The 14793-nt window shown below is 33.4% G+C and overlaps 1 long non-coding RNA gene across 1 annotated transcript; it reads right to left on the bottom strand.

Moving 5' to 3' along the window:
- Positions 1-1710: 1710 nt before the first annotated feature.
- LOC140038959 (uncharacterized) lies at positions 1711-2742 on the bottom strand. Its single transcript, XR_011842471.1, has 2 exons — positions 2640-2742; positions 1711-2268 (listed from the first exon to the last, which is right to left on the bottom strand). It is a non-coding gene; the product is annotated as an uncharacterized lncRNA (long non-coding RNA).
- Between the last annotated feature and the right edge of the window lie 12051 nt (positions 2743-14793).

Below are 14793 nucleotides of genomic sequence, written 5' to 3'. Positions count from 1 at the left end.
AAAAATTTTGGACAAAAATACCCTTTTATTTTATAGTTTTATTACATTGTTATTACTACTTTATTCCTTTAAATTATAGTGATATAATCACTTTAATTCCTAATATTATTTTCTAAACATTTTACTTCATCGTTAATCTAACTAGTATGATAAAAAAATTTTAAATATATTTACCCTTATAAATATAATTAAAAATAAAAAATTGGAATGATTATTCTTCTTTTTTTTTCATTTTAAGAGATCCAAAAATATAAAAATAAAAGAGTTTTCTCAAATTTCTTTTTTCACACTTATTAATACTAGAAAAAGAAAAAGAGATAGGAAAGAAGGAGATAGAAAATTAGATTTTGCAAAGAAAAAAATAAAAAAGTCTAACATTATCGTATTAATTTAAGGTTATTGGGATTAGAATTGAAATCTGATAGTAAACAATAAAGTAAAATAATTTTAAATAATAAAAGTATTTAATTCTTTCTTATTTGTATTTTTTAAAAAAAGAATTGAGCTCTCTCTCCCCCCTCCCTTCCCCTCCCGATCTTTCTATTTTTTTTAAATATTAATAAGATTTCAAAAAAGGAAAAAATTAATACTTTGATTTTTTTTTAAACTAAAGAGGAGAAGAGCCACTCTAAATTTTTTTATTATTTTTATTACATAAAAAGGAGGGTACTTTCTTCTAAAGGTTTTCAACTTGCTAAATTGGTTTAATGGTGGGACAAATAGTCTAAAAAATAACTCTATGGGGTAAATTGATAATGAGGTTATAGTTTATGGGGGTAAAGTGATAGTAATTTTAAGGGCTAAACTTGTCTTTTTACTTTAATTAACAAATTCCGTTAAGTTTGACCATTAGTTTTGGGGGTAAAGTGACTAAAGGATAACGTTAAGGGAGAAATTGATAGTAACACCGAACGTTAAGAGGGTAAAATGATAATAACCCTAAAATATATGTTATCTCCTGCTATGCGGTGCCACCAACTGGAAAAAGGAAGACTCCTAGTCAGCCAAGGAAAGGGCTCCGTTGTAGCACAATTGTGGGGCCATCGTTGTAGATCTTTTTTGGAAGCTCTTCACGTATGGAATATTTCTCAAGAAGGTCTTCCTTTTTAGCACTTTTTCTGCTCCACCTCAATTTTCAGACCAAATAACAAATATAAGTATATGTTGACAATTAAAACAATATTTAGTAAGTACAAAGAGGGAAATTAACAATAAAAGTACTAATAATTAACACCCTATCAATCCGATATTTTTAGCTCAACATATAGCCGAAATACTAATAGGTGTTAAAGTTAGAAAACTTGCATTTCATCTTTTGAGTATTTTGCACTTCATGTCATCTTTAAATCACTTCAAATGATCATTAATCATCCAATTATTTTCTCAATTCATGTCATTTGATGTTTGAATCATTAAACCTACAAAAACATGAAGTTTTTACCATTAAAATTTATAGAAGTGCAATTTTTACCAATTAAACCACAAAATGCATATTCTCACTAGAAACTTAGTTAATTAGCTATAAAAGTAAATAAAACACACCAAAACTAACTAATAAAACACGCTGAAAATTATGTAAAATATGCACTTATCATAAGACTTAACTAGTCGTCAGACTTCATAACTAGTCATGAATATAGTACCTAATTGGCATACAAAACTCAAGGATTGGAAATTGCTTGCAAGTAACAGAGAAATAAAATGTGCAAATACAAACTCAAACACAGACAGCTGTTTTTATTATTTAATGGTGCATTTTTGTTCGTATAAATACACCTTTGACATACTAGTTCAAGGATACAAACTCAAACACAGACGCCTTTTTTTATTTAATGGTGCATTTTTGTTGGTACGAGTGCACCTCACATAGTAGTACAACAGGAGGAGATGTATGCATGCCAGCAGTACATCATCCATGCATGAACTGAAAAACCACACCAAAGACACTAGATAATTTAAGTACTTAAAGTCGTTGATCCTCAGCTGATCAACAGTAGTGCTTGATTATTTCTTGTGCCATATGAGTTTCGTTTCACTCGGGGTCTCAAGAACAAGTACTTTATGCTTATGCAGACATGTGGCACCGTCACTATCCTGATTTTCAATGATAAGTGCGTAGTAATTGCCTCCATCACCGCTCCACGTGAATCCGCCAACCACGGCGACAGAAAGCAGCTTGCCGTGGTGATGTTGTTGCTCTACAAATTTTCCGATCTGGATCACGTGAGGGTCAGCCGGCTTCACTGGTTCCAGTGAACTGATGTCGGTCTGTAAATCCCAAACATATTTTCCAGTAAGAAAACGCAAAAAAATTGAGTTCCCAATATCAATTAGAATACTTTCAAATAAACAAACAACCAGAAAACTAAATCCAACCAATTAAAAAGAAACTATATCACTCGGAAGAAGCTTAATGAAACAATGCAAGAGATCGCCTCGTGACATATGCATGTAGACAGCTATAACTATAAAATATTGCTTAAGACAATTCAAGAATGTTGAAATTGCTTTAATTTGCAACTCCTTATACTCTTCCAAACGTTTCTGTACAAGTTGTTTATGAGTTGATTCTCAAAACCACACACAAACTTGAAAAAGAAAGAAATCTATGTCTAGCTAGGCATACAATCACTATTCACCTTTCCAGTGCCAATAGCAGATTTGGCTGCGGCCATTTTTTCCTTAAAGGAGCTAGGTAGCTAATTAATAAGGATGAAAATCGATATTTGTGACTGGTTACTGTCGAAAACTTGGTATAGTTGAGATCCAGACTCCTTGTATTTATAGGCCTAAAAATGTGGTAATGCATCCCATAAATTAATTTGTGGTAATGTCGGACCTTATCACCAAAATCTTGGCCCACTAGCATGGAACATGTTTTTACACGTCCGTGATGAGGTCAGTGTGAAAATATACACCAACATCACCTAATTACTATAGCAAGGCCTGTTTTTTTATGTTACTGTTTTATCATCATTCAAACCTTTGGCTTCATACCACTAGGCCGGGTTGGTCACTGACTAAGATTTCCCCTACTATCATGTTCAGAATTCGAATTTTGAGACTGATAATTGTGAGCGGAAAGGGTTATAGAAAGGGGAGGGAGAGTTAAAAAGAAAAAAAAAATACTTTCGGCTTGAATTTACTAATTCCAGTCAAGTAATAACTTATATTTTTTGTATCTCTTTCAGGATTTGATGTATCTCTTGGTGAGTTGATGTAAAAGAAGACGATTAACAATTACACGAAAAGATACATAGATCTTGAAAGAACTATACGAACCAAAATAATTAAAACCCGGAATAATATACTTGCCATTTATGACCACATTTTGTGTTTTAGAGTTTTTTTCTATTCACTCTACGAACTTATCGATTCAACTCTTATAGATATCGAGTCTCAACCTAAATTAGTTTACTATTCAAGAAAGTTCATACAAATGCATCTAATGTCATTGCGGTGGATGATAAATGATATACGATGCCATTTTAGAAAGATTGTTATATTACTTCTTAAAACTGCCTATGTGATATTTAATCACTTTATGAAAATTCTCCTTGTCATTTAAATAGGTTTCTTCAAAGTCAACGTGATCAGTTTCAGACTTTCACGCCTGGAAATAACCATAGTTTTGCTATAAGATGAGGAGTTTCAAGGATTACAAATTAATTCTACTCGCATGACTAGGATTGAAGTTGAGAAAGATATAGAGTGGATGTAATATTTGTGAGTTGAGATGGTAACTCTATAACTTAAAACGTTTTTTTTTTTAATAATGCACATAGGATCAAGAAAGTTGAAGTAACTATGATCAAGATCGTTGCTCACATAAAACATCTTATTTCCAGCTTTTATGGAAGATAGAAAAATATGTTATTCCAATTCTAGACCATTATTTTAACGCATATATCATTTCTAGACCATTTTTGTTGGTATAAGTGCACCTTTAACATACTAGTACATCCGTTGGGGAGATGTATGCACGCCAGCAGTACATCATCCATGCATAAACTGAAAAGTGAAAACCACACCATATATAGACACCAGACAATTAAAGTGTTTAAAATCATTGATCCAAATTTGATCAAGAGCCGTGTATTTTCTCCACCTGGACGGGGTGTAAATCCTAAGGCGCGGGCGTAAGCACCACAATTTTTTTTAGTTTTTAAGAAATAAAAGTAAAAATACTTGTAATATTATAAAAAAAGAGGTTTTTATCACTTTATCCTTTTAAACTATATCACTCCAGTTAGTTTATCGTCTAATGCTATCTTTTAGTCGCTTCACCCCATAAGTAATTCAACTCTACATGCTAATAAATTTTTGACAAAAATACCCTTTTTTTAATAGCATTACTACATTATTCTTGTCACTTTATCCCTTAAAAGTATAGTAATATAATCGCTTTACTATCTAACATTATTTTCTAAATATTTTACCCTATCGTTAATTTAAAAAGCATGTTCAAAAAATTTTAAATATATTTACCTTTTGTTATATATAATTAAAAATAAAAAATTTTAAATATTTATTCTTCCTGTTTTTTCACTCTAAGATTTCAAAAATATTAAAATAAAAGGATTTTCTTAAATTTATTTTTTTACACTTATTAATACCAGGAAAAGAAAAGGAGATAGGAAAAGAAGGAGACATAAAATTGGATTTTGTAAAGAAATAAAATAAGGAAGAATCTAATATTATCGTATTACTTTAATATCCGTGGGATTAGGATTGGAATTGGGTAGTAAACAGTTAAATAAAGTAATTTTAAAATAATAAAAATATTGAATTCTTTCTTATTTGTATTAAAAAAAAGAATTGGGCTCTCTCTCTCCCCCCCTCCCCTATTTTTCTTTTTTTTTTCAATATTAATAAAATTGCCAAGAAGAAAGAGATTAATGTTTTGACTTTTTTTTATACTAAAAAGGAGAAGAGTCGCTCTAAATTTTTTATTATTTTTACTATATAAAAAGGAGGGTACTATCTTCTAAAGCTTTTTAACTTCCTAAGTTGGTTTAATGGTGGGATAAATTGCCTAACAAATAACTCTGGTGGGTGAATAATAATAAAGTTGTAGTTTATGTGGGTAAAGTGATAATAATTTTAAAACATGTCTTGTCATTTAGATTAATAAACTCCATTAAATTTGACCGTCAGTTTTGGAGGTAAAATGACTAAAATATAATGTTAAGAAGGAAATTGATCGTGACACCAAACGTTAAAGGGTAAAGTGATAATAACCCTAAAATAATATTGTAAAGCCATAATGTTTCGGCTATAAAGTAAATTATTTAGTTCAATTAATGGATGTTGGAGAACAAAATATGAAACTTTGAAATAATTTTTGTGGGAAAATGGTCAATTTTGTCCCTTAAAATTTTTGTTAGCACCAATTTAGTCCTTAACTTTTATTCCTAACCAATTCGATATATAAAATTATTTTGTAGTTCAATTAAGGACCTTCGTGACAGTGCCACCGCCTAAAATTGATTTGGCTCCTAATTAACCAACTAAACATGGGTATTTTTGGAATATCACTCACGGGATAGTAATGAATCAAGTAAATCGTGTAAAAATCACAAGAGTAAACTTTTAAAAAGTTTCATCTAGTGATTTTTTACACGATTTGAAAGAGTTATCTGGTGATCTCTTTTACGATTTACTTGTTGTATTATAGTCTTGTGAGTGACATTCTCTTAATACCCCTATTTAGTTCATAAATTAGGAGCCAAATCGATTTTGAGTAGTGATTTGAAAATACAAAATAAATTTAAGTGCCAAATTGGCAATAAATAAAAATTTGGGATTAAATCGACACTAACAAAATATTTTATAGACGTGATTGACCATTTTTCCATAATTTATTAATCAATCATAATTTGGAAAAGATAGAACAGCAATATGCCGGTTCTGCACAAAATGGGGAAAATTTTGAAAATGAAAAAAATGGATCGGTTTATGAGCAAAACATATCACAGAGTGTCCCTAATCTCTTGCGCAAAGTCCCTTTTCCTTCTCATCCCGTTTCTTTTCTTATCCACTTTCTCCTCTTCTTCTCCCAAACTTACTCTGCAATTCATTTCCTCTTCGCTTATTCGCTGCTGGTTGGGAGAATATTGCGGGGACTCAAAACAACAGAGATTTTTGCTTTGCTTTGGATCTGCCAGTTACTATTTTTTATGTATAGGTTGTGTTTGCTTTTGTTATTAGTTTATGATTACATTTCCTTGTAATTTTAGTTGTGCATAGGCTGTAAACATCTCTTGAGAGTGCTTCATTGGTGATCAATAAAAAGTAATGAGCTTACCAACAAAAAAAAAAAAAAACCATATAGAGATAAGCGATTTAAACTTGAAATGAATCAACCGGTTTGATTGGTTGAACTGGAAACTTAATAATTGTCTAGTCCAAGTGGATGTAGGCCGGGACAGAATCAGGAGTTTTGTCCAAGTTGGGCAAACAGGTACATGATACTACAAGCATTAAAAGAGAAACCGTTAAAAAGAGAAAGATGTTAGACAGTAATTGTGAGATTTATGGTTTGACCCTCAAGTCTATACCTCATATGGTTTGGAGTTTACCCTTGGACTTTTGAGTTTCTTTAAGTTTTCTAAATTTGAAAACTAATAATGGTGCAACTTTTATTGAAACCATCTTTTAATATATATCAAATTGGTTTTCACAAAAAAAAATATCTTTCAAACAAAGATTATCCAAGGTTATAGAATAAGGAGAAAATATTGATCAATTAAATATGTTCCAAGGAAAAAAAAAAGAACTTTAGGTCAAAAGTTAGATTCTAGTGACACAACATTGAAATGAAATTTGTCCTTTCACCAAATTACGTCTCACACCTTATAGTTTCTATTCAATATACATTTTTTTAATGTTAAAATTTCAGTTTAATTATACATTTTTCTAATGTTAAAATTTCAGTTTGGCTAGGTGTTATTTTTTTTTTAGAAAAATATAACTAGGTGTTAGTCTTTTTTTAGAAATGTATAGTTAATTATGGAACATATCAGAATGCAAGGAGTGCAATTATTGTTATTTCATCTATTTATAAACTCATTAAGTGCAATTCAAGAAGGTGCGTTTGAGTTGAGTCATCACTTAAAACACAGTCTTATCCGTAATCTTATAAAGAAGCAAAAATATGTTATTCTGTTTTTAATCCAATATTTTATGCAAATATCACTTGTATTGATACTCAAAAAGTTACGGAAGAGGCAAGACTATTGTGACATGGTCATGGTTGCAGTTTAGTATAGTCATAAATACATGGAAGATCAGGTAATCTTATAGAAGTAATTCAGAAATTTAAATCATACAGTGCATATGGTGTTATCTAGTGTCATGGTCGGAGCTGCTACTATGATGAACTTGAATTTTGCGCCATCTTATAATTATTTTAATACGTGTGAAAATTATACAACGACCAATGTGGAACACGTTTTTACACATCGGTGATTAGGTCAATCCTTAAATATTCACATATTCAATCTTCAATCCCCGTTTTTATTTAAACAAAACGGACAGTTCTACCAACACTACAAAGCTACGGCTCTTTAAATTGGTATATAGCTATAACACCTGTCATTACCTTAAATGCATTAATTTTTTTTAATAATTGCAATAGCACTATGGATCATTTTACATTCCACCATTAATAGAAATAATAAAGGAAAAAACTTACTAAAACTGTTAGGTCTGGTCTCAAGAAATTGACCAACGAGAATAATAGAGTTCTTGCCCACTCAATAATAACAATAATAAAGCAAATAAATTAAATAGAGAAACATAAATTTACGTGGTTCGCTTCAATTGACCTACATCCACGGACCAAGGGGTAGCATATTTACTATAACAGAAAGAGAGTATAAAAGAGAGAGTACAAAATCCTACAAAATAATTTTCAGGTCCAAAAGGCATCTAAAATTGAAAACACAAAAGAGACTAAATATCACTAAATGCTTAATGGCCCAAAGACCCATGACTTGCTTTTTTGGTTTGATGCCAAACCAAAACTCCTCTCAGACTGGAGTTTGGGCCCCCAAGAACTCCCTTGGACTGGTGCATATGACACTTGGGCTGGTGCATTGAGCACAATTAAACTCACTTAAGTCCATTATATTTATAACTACCACACGGAGAGATTTCTTTGTTAAACTTCCGATGTGGGATACAAAGACGCATTTAACAAATCTCCACCTTGGCTTGTATGCAGCATCGATAAATAACCGACGAATAGCAAACAAGCTCCACCTTCTCCATAAAAGTTCTAACGGATCTCAACGAACCACAAAAGTCCCAACAAATCACAACGAGCCACCAACGAACCAAGATGCAAAAGGCTCAACAGGTCCCAATGGGCCAAATCTCACAAAAGATTCAACAGATTCCAACGGGTTAAAAACCACCAACATAGTAATCATGCTCCACCTTCTTCTCAAAACCCTTAACGAGTTTCAATGGGCCAAATAACTTATTTTCAAAACCCAGCTGAACTCCAACGAAAATTTTTTTTCTTCACTCTCTATAGCCCCCAAAAACTTGTTATTGTCATCAAGAATCCAAAATCTAACCTGACCCAAAACCTGAAATTGAATCTAGAACTTGAAGCTCTAATACCAGTTTGTTAGGTCTGGTCCCAGAAAATTGACCAATGAGAATAATAGAGTTCTTGCCAACTCAATAATGACAATAATAAACAAATAAATTAAATAGAGATATACAGAAATTTACATGGTTCGCTTCAATTGACCTACATCCACGGGCGAAGGGGTAGCAAATTTATTATAACAGAAAGAGAGTACAAAACCCTAGCAAAATAATTTTCAAGTTCAAAAGGCACCTAAAACTAAAAACACAAAAGAGCCTAAATAGCACTAATACTTAATGGCCCAAAGACCCATGACTTGCTCTTTTGGTTTGATGCCAAACCAAAACTCCTCTCCAAAAATTGACAGGTGCCGAACCTGTGCAATAATAATAAATAAATCCTAACTACCACCTGCAACAGCTAGTAATCAATTCGAGTACTGGAGCAGGGACTCTAGGTGTGCAATGGGTTACTTGATTCACCCTGTTCCCGAAGAGTTTGCTTAATCCGATATACCTGAATCAATTATTTAACTGAGTTCTCTAACTAGTAGATAGTGGTAAGCAGGGTCGTCTCCTCAGGGACTGGAGAGATATTTGTTTCTTTTCAAATCAAGATTAATGGGGGGTTTTGGTATCAAATGCCAACTAAACAAATTAACTGCAGAAAATAATTAATTAAAAGAAATAAATGAGAGAAACTCTAGCCAAGGGTATACTTCAGAAATGGTTCATGCACTGATCATTGATTCAAAGGTAATTCCAACATTTACTAATAGATTGGTTCTAGTTGTCTCGCACGCGCTAAACAACCAACCCTTCCTTAATTTATCGATAGCCAAGGTACGACCGTTAGCTATTTCTCTAACCCAAAAACAACCCTAGGTACGACCGTAGGATTCAATTTCCAGATTGCATTAATAATTAGAAAGGCCCAATCCTAACCAATAAACACGCTACGAGGGTTTATTTAAGCTAGATCATATATTCCCCTGACATAAACCCAATTATACCAGTTGCTACTGGGATAGAGGTAACGAACAATTACGGATTCAATTACCTCTATTTAGCAAAATAGCCTATATGAATAATTAATTATTGCGCACTAATCAATCATACACAAGAGCTATAACAGTTAAAAGCAAAGAACATATAAATACCAATAAACGGAGGAAATAATTAAAAGCGGTTTAGATCTCACAGCATTAATTGAACCAATTCATCAGCTGTCCCTTGACTAGAATTAGAGAATTAGCCCTCCATTAATGGAGGACAAACCGCGCGTGGAAAACTGAGAAAGGTTTGCACTTCGATTATCCCGCTTCGGTCCACCACAGGAGGAGAAAGCTCAAATTTGTATTGCTCTCGATTGTTAAGTGGAAACATACGAGAGATTGCTTTTGTTCTCCAATTCGATTCGCACAAGGTAGGACAGCCCAAGAGCAAAGTCAACAATGGCGGCTCCTTTAAGCTTTCTTCCTTTTTCCAATTGAAGTCAAGATACACGAGAGTGAAAGTTTCTCAATTGCTTGATTTCTCAAGTTGTCAAGTCAAAACATGAAGAATTCGTTTCTCACAAGTCAACAATGATGGCTTCTGTCCGTTGCCTTTTTCCCCTCCAGGCTGCGGCTCTCTCCTCTCATTCAAAAACCAAAAACGAAGACTCTCCCCTAACCTAAGCCGCGCCAGAGAAAAATTACAAATTGTTACTTCTCAAAATTGCAGCAAGACTCCCTAGAAATATATATTAAAATAAAATCTATTACAATTAGGTTTTTTCCGCTTCTCAAACGGGCCCCACTCCGATGAATCTTCTAAAAGTTGAATTTAAGCGCTTTTCAGCAACCATTCCTACAATTAGCACCAAAACAAAATATCAGTAGAATCCACCCAATTAACGAAAATATTTAGTCAATTAATTATGCAATAATGCCCAAAATACCCACTAAAATGCAACCTATCACCTCTCAAACTGGGGTGTGGGCCCCCAAAATCATCTTGGACTGGTGCATATGGCACTTGGGCTGGTACCCTGAGCACAATTAAACTCACTTAAGTCCATTATATTTATAACTATCACAAGGAGAGTGATAAGTGACTAATTTACGTAATAATTGTATGATATTTCATATTGTATGATATTTCATATTATTTAGTCACTTTAGTTATATTATTGGAAGAAAATGAATCATTTTCGCTATAATTGGTGAAAAATGCTTTTAAGTGATTAAATGAGGCTTTTATCACTTTTTAGTGGAATTTTGCGCATTTTGCGCATTTTGACAGTTTTGACACATTTTCGTATTTTGGCTATAACTTGAGGTACAATGATCGTATTGAGATGATTCTTAAACCAATTTGAAGATAAGAGATAGATCTACAACTTTGGTGAAGACATCTGAATCCAGTTTGAAGGTTTTCCAAGTCAAAAAGCCGAAGTACAGTAGCCAATTTCATTTGGTCGAAGCTGAAACAGGGCAATGAGCAGGCAAGGGTATTTCGGTCATATCTCAGCCTACACAGATCCAAATGAGGTGATTATTGATGCATTGGAAAGATAACTCAAAAGGCTACAACTTTTGTGTTTTATACATGAGCTGGTTCAGCCTCTAGCATCAAGAAACGATCGGTTGAAGTTGGGCCAAAAACAGAGCAAGTGATCCGCACTCGGATCCACTATTCATCCGAACCCTCGGCTGTTTCTGGGTAAGTGGAACCGTGCTCGGATCCATACGGATCACTGTAGCAGCTCGGATAACTGTAGCAGCCCAGATTTACTGTAGCAATCCGGCCGGAACTTGGCCGGATTGCGGTCAGAAAAGGCTGCTCTGTACGCGTAAAACTCAATTTCACTCCCACCAACTCACATGCGATGCTAGACATGTGAGAAACATTACCAGCTGTAAGGAGAAAGTGTAAAGCCTCATTTCTTGACCAATGTTCATCGTTAAATAGCCAAATTCATTGCAAGAGAAGGGGGATTGGGGATCCAACAATAGAATAGAGAGAGATACGGGAGAAGCTTGAAGTTGCAGAAATGTAGCTCTTTCATCTCCCTAGTGTTAGTTTAGCTTAGTATAGAGTAGTATAGTTTGTCCATTCTTGTTTATTATCTAGATTAGGATGAAGATGGAGGATGAAGAAGGCAAGGAAGAAAGCTCATGTGACAAGGGTTGTATTCCTTCCAAACTCTTTATCTTTTGTACTTGATTCCAAGTTTAGTTAATATTTTGTGTTCATTATGTATTTTTAAAGTTTATACCTTGGGTTTGGTTGAACTTTCTATGATTGTTAGTGTTTATTATTTGGTTATTTGATTGCTATGATTTGAGCAAGTTATTTAGCACTTTGACTCCTTAAATCATGATTAATCTGGTACCATTAATTATGATTATCTAAGGTGTTATTTCTGCAATAAAAATTGGGATTTAACACTAGTTCAAGAAGTGCTAAACATAGGGAGTACACTCACGAAAGTAGAGGTGCATCTATGTGATTTTAGTGATTCATTTCATGTAATTTCACTGAAGAAATGAACTTGTAGCTAATTTCATAACCATGAGAATAGGTATGGATTAGTTATGAGTATAATTGATTCACTACGAAAGTAGGTTTCACATGTTTAAGGAAATTACACCATAACTAGCATAGATAGTAGTATTCAATGATCCAATTATAGCACTTGCATGAGTAGTTAGGGATACCACAACCTAATGAGCTTTTATTTGTTATTTTCTTGTATAATTTCAGTAGGTTTTAATTTGTTATAATTCATTGATAGTCTAAATAATAGAGAAGCTTTAGTAATACCGGTAATTGTTCACTCTTCCCTGTGGGATCGATCCGATATATACCCTAAACTACTAGTTGACCTGTATACTTGCAGTGAACGGGTGTAATTCCATTTTTTAACTTGTACGTATGTTAAATACCCGTCAAGTTTTTGGCGCCGTTGCCGGGGAAGATTTGGCAATATCGGTGTGAAGAGTAACTTTATTAGTTTAGACATTTTATTAGTTATAGTGTGAATGTTATTTTCTGTTATTTTAGTATTTTTTTTTTGTACATGTGTTTTATAACCTATTTTTCTTACTAATCTTGCTCTTAAGTTGTTTAAAAGCAATTTTAGGTAATGAGAAGGGTAGGTCAATTTGGAGGACAATGCTTGAGAAGTGGAAGAATGGCAATGGATGGTTATCAAGTGCAAAGCTCCTTCAACAGAGGTAACCAAGAATTTGCTGAATGTATGTCTTTTGAAGATGGTATAAGGTGCTTAAAGGCTAAATTTGATGTTATGATGTTACAAGTTGAACTGGACACAATTATGCATGAAATTGAGCAAGAGAGGAATGCTAATGCTTTTAATTCTTATCATGTGATTTGTGACTTGTGTGGAGGTTATCATGCTACTAATACATGTATGCAAGCACAAAATGTGGATTATTATGATGAATTAGAGCATTACAATCCTTGTTTTGATCAATACAGTGCTAATTGGAGCAATTCTCCTGCTTATGGTTGGCAAAATCAATGTTCATATAGTGATTATCCGTATTTTTATGATTACCAACCTGAAAGTGTCCAATATGAATCAAAACCATCTTGGGAGTTGGCAATAGAAAGGTTAGCTAATGCACCTCTACCTTGGGAGTTAGAAAGTGAACCATTAGTTAATGATTCTAATGCATCTTGGGAGCTAGCTGTAGAAAATTTTTCTAATCAATTTGATTTAGCCATAGAAAAGCTAGCAAATGCAACCTCTGACCGTTTTGATAGGATTGAGGAAAGGTTAGATGAATTAGCTTCTCACTTTGGTGATATACATGAGCAATTGAATGTATTGTGTGAAGTTATTTCTTCTAATAATTTGCAAAATGATCCTAGCATGAATGGTGGAAATGTTGTATGTGAAAATGGATTGCATTTGGATGAAAATGATGAATCTCAATTATATTTCAATGAGCAAATATCCATTTCACATGATAATACCTTTGAAACTAACTTTGAGCCTCAAGAGGTGAGTTTTAATGACTCATTTTTCACCTCTCTTGAGGAGTGCAGTGAAAGTATAGGTTCTAAAGGTATTCCTGCCCAAGATACTCTCATGACATTTCCTTTGGTAAGTTCTCAAGTGGTGCATATTCATGGTAATATCTATGAAACACTTGGGATAGGTAAGTCACTTTCATTTCTCACATCATTAGATCATGTGGCTTTGGCTATAAAGTCACCATTTAATGATCCACCACGGCCTAAAATGGTGGATTATTCGTTAACTAAACCTCCTTGAAAAAGGAGGAGAAATAGTCAAGCTATTGACTTTAAAGAAGCGCTTATTGGGAGGCAACCCAATGTTTGTTTAAGCTGCTGTTACTTTGGAGTGATTTTATGTTTAAAGTATAAGTTTGAGTAATTTTGTTGTTTTTCATTTGTAGGTTTTGGAAAAGTGACCAAATGAGGTGAAAAAGGCAAAATTTGATCAAAGATCTCAATACCTCAAATTCAGTAATTGTGGTTTTTGATGCATTAAAGAGGTTTAGAATGCATGTTTAGATCATTTTACATGTGCGTAAATGGTTTATTTTGACATAGAAATGATCTAAGGTATATTTTGAAGAATTGGGGTCAAACTAAAAATTGCAAAAATTCTGCAATAAGTGCAAATTCAATGGATCCGAGCTCGGATCCACTTCTGCAATCAGAGAAAAATTTCGAGCTTCTTGATCCGAGCTCAATCATCATGATCCGACCTCGGATCTTTTCAAATACGAAGGCTTGGATCACTTTTCAACTCGACTTTTCTTCATGTTGGCTTGTTTTTAGTAAATCTTAGTTGTTCGATTAATGTTTTTGTGTATTTTATAGGTGGCAATGGCAAGAGTTCATGCAAATGATCTCAATTGCAAATGTGTTTATATTGAGGCAAAAAGGGAGTTTTCATGTTCATTTGCCGCATTTCATGCATTTAAAGTGTTTCATGTTTAAGTTATATTCATGCATGATCATGTTAAACTTGAATTTTATTCAAAGAACATGAAATTAGGTGGAATGCGGAAGGTTGGCCAAGCAAATTTGGAGGAAAAACTGCAGAAAACAGCTTTTTCTGCAGCAAATCCGGCCACAAATCCGGCCAAATATTGGCCGGATTGAAGGCCGGATAGTCAGGGGAGAAAGAAAAATTTTTTCGAGCTC

The sequence above is a fragment of the Coffea arabica genome, chromosome 3e, assembly GCF_036785885.1.
Source record: "Coffea arabica cultivar ET-39 chromosome 3e, Coffea Arabica ET-39 HiFi, whole genome shotgun sequence".
Taxonomy (NCBI): Eukaryota; Viridiplantae; Streptophyta; class Magnoliopsida; order Gentianales; family Rubiaceae; genus Coffea; species Coffea arabica.
The sequence above is the reverse complement of the archived record's forward strand: the minus strand, read 5'-3'. Positions and strand labels throughout refer to the sequence as shown.